The sequence below is a fragment of the Primulina eburnea genome, chromosome 16 (genome assembly GCF_022965805.1).
Source record: "Primulina eburnea isolate SZY01 chromosome 16, ASM2296580v1, whole genome shotgun sequence".
Taxonomy (NCBI): domain Eukaryota; kingdom Viridiplantae; phylum Streptophyta; class Magnoliopsida; order Lamiales; family Gesneriaceae; genus Primulina; species Primulina eburnea.
In genome coordinates this window covers 14,310,320-14,317,963 of record NC_133116.1, presented here as the reverse complement: position 1 = coordinate 14,317,963, position 7,644 = coordinate 14,310,320, and the positions used below count along the sequence as shown (strand labels likewise).

The window sequence follows — 7,644 nt, the reverse complement described above, 5'->3', positions numbered from 1 at the left end:
GAAATTTAAATTAGTCCATTTAGATTACAAGATTGAATTACATTATCTGCAAAATATGAATATGGAAATTTTTTCTCAACCAAGTTGTGAAAAAGCTTTTTGTTTATACTTCAGAAACTAAACATATTATATTCCTATACTATTTTTGTCAACTACGGAGGAATCCTTATAGTAATTTTTTTCCAAAAAAAAAAATAATAATTAATAAGCAGTTCTAAACGTATACAGTAAATATAATGTAGTTGTTAGAAATGACAACAAAGGGGTGGTGGCGCAGTTGGCTAGCGCGTAGGTCTCATAGCTTCTGAGTAATCCTGAGGTCGAGAGTTCGAGCTTCTCTCACCCCATTATTTTTCACATTTTCGTGGAGCATTCACCGTTTATTTTTTTTACAGTAAAAAAAAATGGATTGTTTCTGTTTCATGGGGAGGTTTTAAAAATAATATATAAAGTTTAAAATAATTTAGTATTGTATGACATAATTTTTTATATTTCTCCAATATGTTCTTTCAAAAAAATAGGATCCGAGTTATAATTATTCGGATTCTCACCATATATATACATATATTTATAGAGTGAATCTTATGTGAGATCATCTCACGGGTCATAATCCGTGAGACGGGTCAACCATACTCATATTCACAATAAAAAGTAATAATCTAAGCATAAAAAGTAATACTTTTTCATGGGTGACCCAAATAAGAGACACGTCTCACAAATACGACCCGTGAGACCGTCTCACACAAGTTTTTGTCATATTTATAATTTTGATTCGGGAGATTATTATTTTGATTTCAAAACTATTTTTTTTCCAATTGGTTGAATCAATTCGACAAAAGCGAGAAACCCGAAAACTTGGTTCAATTCAACAGCAAGTCAAGTCAGATCCTTCACATATATTATACATTTATAATTTTCTAAATCTATTTTAGTCTATTGAAGTGCAATAAATGTCTCTACTGGGTATAACGATCGAACATATCGTTTGAACTATTATATGATTTTAAAAAACTGAGTTACCACATGTTTTCCACACCATACAAAAATGACCTTCATATCTTTACGCGTGTCTATTACATACAAATCAGGCCTAAAATTATTCAAAACTGACAATGATATTACAATTTACAAGATATTTGATGCTTTAGCTAGTTTTTATTCACAATTTGAGATAACCCCAATATCCCACCCAACAAGGAGAAGGACTAATGGCCACAAAATCACCTTCTTTTGCCGCTTGTCACATCATATGATGGAATTGAACTCATACAAGATTTTGCGATATCTTCTGCAAATGGATTATTCTAAGGGCATTTCCATATTTCTTAATTTGCACACGTCCTTAAAAACTCGATTGACTTTCCAAGGTTGGTCTTTAACTTTTCGACGACTGTGATTGTTAATGTGAGAATTGTTGGCGTAGCTAGCAATATAGCTACTATTTCAGAATTTATAGTAGCTAACTTCACCGAAAACATGTTGGTCTGATGACATGATATAAGTGTTAGTTTCAAATCACTCGGTTCAACAATCCTTTAACCTTCGTGATGTGTGCAAATCAGTCATATGATCCGACATCATAGGATGTTTTTCACTTGATCTGCGATTATTAGCTTGAAATAACATCTAAATCATATTTATTAGTTTTATTCTTTTTGACGTGAGACAAATGATATGTCACGCCTCATGTTACCTTGTGTCACGCTCGAGACCGATGTTAGTCAACACCGACTTTATTCAACAATCACAAAATTTCTTAACAACAAATCTCATATTACAATATAAACCAAAACCAGTTTATATCATAAATACCATAAAAATGGAATCGTATTTACAATAATAACTCTGAAAACGATAAAAATCTGCAGAAGCGTTTATAAATTGAATTAAAAACTCACGAGAACATATTCTTAATTAAAATTCTTCATGCGTCCTCTATCAGTTCAAAAATTGGTTTCTGATTCTTCTTTCTCTATTTTTTCTTCTGATTTATCAAGGGAGGGTAGTGTAAGGGGTAAGTATTTTGGGAAATACTCAGCAAGTGGTGGTCGTTCGAGTACAACATAACAATATTTACATCATTTTCGAAAATAACACATAAACACCTCATGCTTTTCATAACGTAACATCATTTTCATATCATAACAGCACTGCGATTTTTCCATCTTCTATGATTTATTGATATCAGTCCCTAATTTTTAATCATCTAAGGGAGCGAAGCCATAAAACGGTTCTATCCCACCATGAAGGGTCATATGTTAGGATTTCCTCCGATTTTCAGTGAATCCTCACAGTGCCAACACGTAAAAGTGCCAAAATCGCACAAAAAAAAGAACGTAGAAATAGAGTGAATGTGCTCAACCGAAATTTTCGAAAACGAAATAATTTGTACGCAACATATTTTAAAATAAGCCCACTTACCTTAGACTGGAAGAAAACGTGAAGAACTCGAAAACCATAGGAGAATCATGCTTCGAAAACGCAACAGCACATCTACCGAAAAATCAACTGCCTTGTAAAATTCCCTGCACCTTATTTAACCGTTGGATCGGGCTCAAATTTTTAAAATACGTTCAAAAGTACGTTAAATAAATTATGAACGGTGGATATCGGGTTTACAAGTCGTTTTAACCTTCTTATGGAAGAAAACCCATAGGTATACTGTTTCTCGCCTAAAATCTGAGCAGTTTTCTTGCGAAGGCTATAAACGAAACACTAACCGTTGGATTTGGCAGAAATTTGGATATGTTATTCAAAACATATGAAAGAATATTTTGAACAGTGGAGATCGGATTCCCAGTACCCGAGCAAGAGAAACGAATTTCTGAACTTCGAAAGAATTTTGATGACTCGTACAGAATTTTTGGAAGTAAATTTCAAAAATTGGAGAGGAAACTCGAAAATTTCAGTGTAAATTCTGAATGAGAGGTCCCTCCTATTTATAGGAGTGGGGTGAAAATCTTGATATTCTTTCCAAACTTGGGAGATAATCCTTCCATAAATTTCGAGATACTCCTTCCATAACTATTGATATGCTTCTTTGTTGAGAAAAATTGTCATGTATGTAATATTTTCTTCCAAATTTGATTGATACACAGCCTTATTTCGAAATTAATACATGATTTGTACTGAATTTTGAATTTCATGTATTTATTGGCTTGGAATTTCCAATACCATGTATTATTTAATATTTTCGAATTTATTATAACTCGAAAATAAATTCTTATACATTTCTATATTTAATTAAATAATTACCCGCCCAAAAGTTTGGATTCTCACAATGTCACGTCCCGAGCCAGAGGTTAGTCGAGACCGGCATTATTCAACAATCACAAAATTGGTAAACAACAAACTTCGTAGTACAGTATAAACCAAAACCAGTTTATATCATAAGTATGATAAAAATGGAATCGTCTTTACAATAGTAACTCTGAAAACGATAAAAATATGAGGAAGCGTTTATAACTTGAATTAAAAAGCTAATGAGAACATATTCTTAATTAAAATTCTTCATGTGTCCACTATCAGTCCAAAAACTGGTGTCCGATTCTTCTTTCTTTATTTCTTCTTCTGATTTGTCTAGGGAGGGTAGAGTAAAGGGTGAGTGATATGGCCGTCACTCAGCAAGTGAGAGCCGTTCGAGCACAATATAAATTTATTTACACAATTCTCGAAAACAACACATAAACATATCATCATATTCATATCATAACAGCACTGCGATTCTTTCACCTTCTATGGTTTACTGATATCAGTCATTAATCCTCTAAGGAGGCGAGACAATAAAATGGTTATATCCCACCGTGAAGGGCCATACGTAGGGATTCCCACCCATTTTCAGTGAATCCTCACAGTGCTAACACGTAAACGTACAAAAATTGCACAAAAACGTAGAAACAGAATGACGGTGCTCGACCAAATTTTTCGAAAACAAGAAGACACATAACCGCAATTAAGGATTTAAAACAAGCCCACTTACTTTAGACTGGAAGAAAACGTGAAAAATTCGGAAATCATAGAAGAATCGCCCAACCGACACTTCAAAAACGCAGCAACACATCTACTGAAAACTCTGTCGTCTTGAAAAATTCCTTGCACCTTATTGCACCGTTGGATCAGACTCAAACTTGGACAGTACGTTCAAAACTATGTCAAATAAATTATGAACGGTGGATATTTGGTTTGGAAGTGGTTTTGACCTGTTTATAGACCAAAAACCGTAGGTATGCTGTTTCTCGCCTAAAATATGAGCAGATTTCTTGCGAAGGCTATAAACGAAAAACTAACCGTTGGATTTTGCCGAAGTTTGGATATGTTATTCGAAGCATATTCTGAATGGTGGAGATCGGATTCCGAGCACCGAACAAGAGAAACGAATTTATAAACTTGGACAGAATTTTGATGACTCGTGCATAATTTCTGGGAGGAAATTTTGAAAATTGGAGAGGAAACTCGAAATTTCAGTGTAAATTATGAATGACAGATTATCCTATTTATAGGGGTGATGTGAAAATCCTATTAAAATTCGATTGATATACTTTCCAAAATTGGGAGATGCTCCTTCCATAAATATCGAGATACTCCTTCCATAATTATTGATATGCTTCCTTGTTGAGAAAAGATGCCTTGTATGTAATATTCTCCTTCCAAATTTGATTGATATCCAGTTTTATTTCGAAATTAATACATGATTTGTACTGAATTTTGAATTTCATGTATTTATTAGTTTGAAATTTCCAATACCATGTATTATTTAATATTTTCGAATTTACTATAACTCGAAAATAAATTCTTATACAAGTATATATTTAATTAAATAATTTCTTGCCCAAAAATTTGGGTTCTCACATCTCTCCCTCCTTATTGGAATTTTTGTTCTCGAAACTTGAGTCGGCTTGACCTTCGAAAAAGTAGGGATATTGCTTGTGCATATTTTTCTTCAAACTCCCAAGTAGTTTTCTTGTTATGTGTGGTTTGAGTATTTGTCCATTGCACATTAACGTAGGAAATGATATGTCTTCTCAGTACTTGGTCCTTGGTGTCCACAATATGAGTAGAGACATCTTCATATTTCAGCTTTTCTCCCATGTTACCTTTCATCATGAGTGGTTAAATTTCCATAACATGGATTGGATTCCAGGTGTATTTCCTTAGTTTGGACTTGTGGAATACATTGCGGATTCTACACATATCTAGTGGCAACGCGATTCTGTAAGACAATGTGCCAATCTCTCCAGAATTTTAAATGGTTCTATGTACTGAGGTTTCACTTTTTCAGCTTTACTGAATTTAATGATTCTTTCATTAGTGAGACCCTTATATAAGCTTTTTCACCCAATGTGAATTCCATTGGTCTCTTTTTAATGTCAGACTAACTCTTTTGCTGGTCTTATGCAGTCTTGAGTCAATCTTTAATGATGGTCACTTTTCCATTGTCTCTTGGATTAGTTCTAGCCCAGTTATGAATGTCTCCTCTATTTTCTTCCTTGCACAGTGATGAACGACACTTTACTTGTTGGCATACTTGTCACTTAAATATAAACTTAGCGACATCTATATTCATTCTGCTTCGTCAGAAACTTTCTTTCAAATCCCTATAAATCTTTGTGCTGACGGTATAGATCTGGAATGTTGACTTATGCGCCTCTTACATCACTTTTTATCGAAGATTGTCGATGTCTGGGACACACAATCGTCCTCTCATCCCTAGGATTCCGTCTGGATCCACTTGAAATTCTAACAACTTTATTTCCTTGGCTTGTTCTTTGAAATTTCTAGTGTCGTGTCTCGACTCTGATTTAACATGACTGCTTCCGGAAGGCATGGTTGCACGGAGAGTGATGTTAGTTTATCTTACCCATGTTTTTTTCTCCTCAAAGCATCGGCTACATTATTTGCCTTGCCAGGGTTTGTAGCTTATTGTCAAGTCATAGTCCTTGAGTAACTCTATCCACCTTCTTTGCCTTATTTTTAATTCTTTTTGTATGAAAAAAATATTTGAGGCTTGGTAGTCTGTGAATATTTCACCCTTGGCATGGTAGAGATAGCGTATCCAAATTTTCAAAGCAAAGATCACTGCTGTCAACTCGAGATCGTGAGTAGTGTTGGTTGGTTTGCTCGTGCGGCTACAGTTGACTCGCCTGTCTCGCATGAGTACACATCTGATATCTTTCTTTGATGCTTTACTGTAGATGGTAAAATCCTTGTCCTCAGTAGATAATACCAACATTGGTGTAGATGCTAAATTCTCTTTTAATGTTTGAAAACTCTTTTCACATATTTCTCTTCAATTGAATTCACAGTTATTTTGTACGAGTCTCGTCAGTGATACGACTATTGAAGAGAAGCCCTCGACGAGTTTCAGCTAATAGCCTAGTAATCCAAAGAAGCTTCTAATTTCGGTTGATTTCTTATGTTTCAGCTAATCTAGAATTGCCTCTATTTTCTTTGAGTCCACTGATACTCCTGATTTCGATCTTAAAAAACCTTATTCTGAATGCTGACATTCTTCTGCTCTGACCTTTAGCTGATGATAGCATTTATTCAAGTCAAGCTTGGAGAAGACTTTAGCTCCTTTAAGTTGATCGAAAAGACCGTCTATTATTGGAAGAAGATATGTATTCTTGATTGTGATTTTATAAAATTCTCTATAATCTATACATAATCTCATTATTTTCATATTTCTTATTTACAAATAGGACCGGGGTTCCCCAAATAGATGCATTTGACATAATATACTTTTTTTGTCTAACAACTCTTGTAATTGTTCTTTTAGCTCTTTGGGTTCATCTGGAGCCATTCGTTACAGTGCATTGGAGATTGGTGCATCATCAAGTACCAAATTTATCTTGAAATCTACTTCACAATCCGAGACCATTCCAAGAAGCCTTTCTGGAAAAACGTCTGAAAACTTTCGTATTACTGGAATATCTTCCAACTTCAGCTCATCTACTTCTTACACTTTGTTTACCATTGCTAGGTAAATTTCTTCGCTTGATATTATTGCTTTCCAAGTCTAGGAAACAGAAAAATGTATTTATGTTCCTTGGCATTGCCATGGTACCCGATTTCTTTCTTGGTCCGGGGTTCAGAGTTTAACATTCTTACTCTGGCAATCTACTATTGCACGGGTTTTAGATAACCAATTCATCTCTAGGATGGCGTCGAAATCTACCGAAGTGAGTTGAATCAAGTCGGCACTGAATATATGCGAATGGATACTAATTTGTTCTATCTTGAAATTATCTCAATTACTATCTCAAAAATTAAAAAGCATATAGAATATTGAAACTTAACTCAATATTGATCTATAGTATATTAACTTAAATTCCGAAAATTCTAACCTAGTCGTTACCTCAAATAATTATTCTTTTACTAAATCTTGCTTTCATCAAAACCATTAGTCTATCACGCTCTAACACAAAGGAGTTCATTGAATGTCACCATTCTCTTTGAATCATTCTAAATACCATAAAAATCAAAAGTTATTGTACTATATTTTCCTTGATACCCATCAATATCTCATAACTTATTTTATTTACGTAAGGTCGTAGCCTACTTATTATCCCAAAATAATATAAATTCTTTAGCTTGAGGATATTGTCTCACAAGATATTTCAAGGTCCTACATATTTAAAGTTAGTG

At 34.0% G+C, this 7,644-nt stretch overlaps 1 non-coding gene across 1 annotated transcript; it reads left to right on the top strand.

The window, feature by feature from the left end:
- Positions 1-262: 262 nt before the first annotated feature.
- On the top strand, positions 263-347 carry TRNAM-CAU (transfer RNA methionine (anticodon CAU)). The gene is given in 2 exon segments: positions 263-300; positions 312-347. It is a non-coding gene; the product is annotated as a tRNA-Met (tRNA).
- Positions 348-7,644: the final 7,297 nt, after the last annotated feature.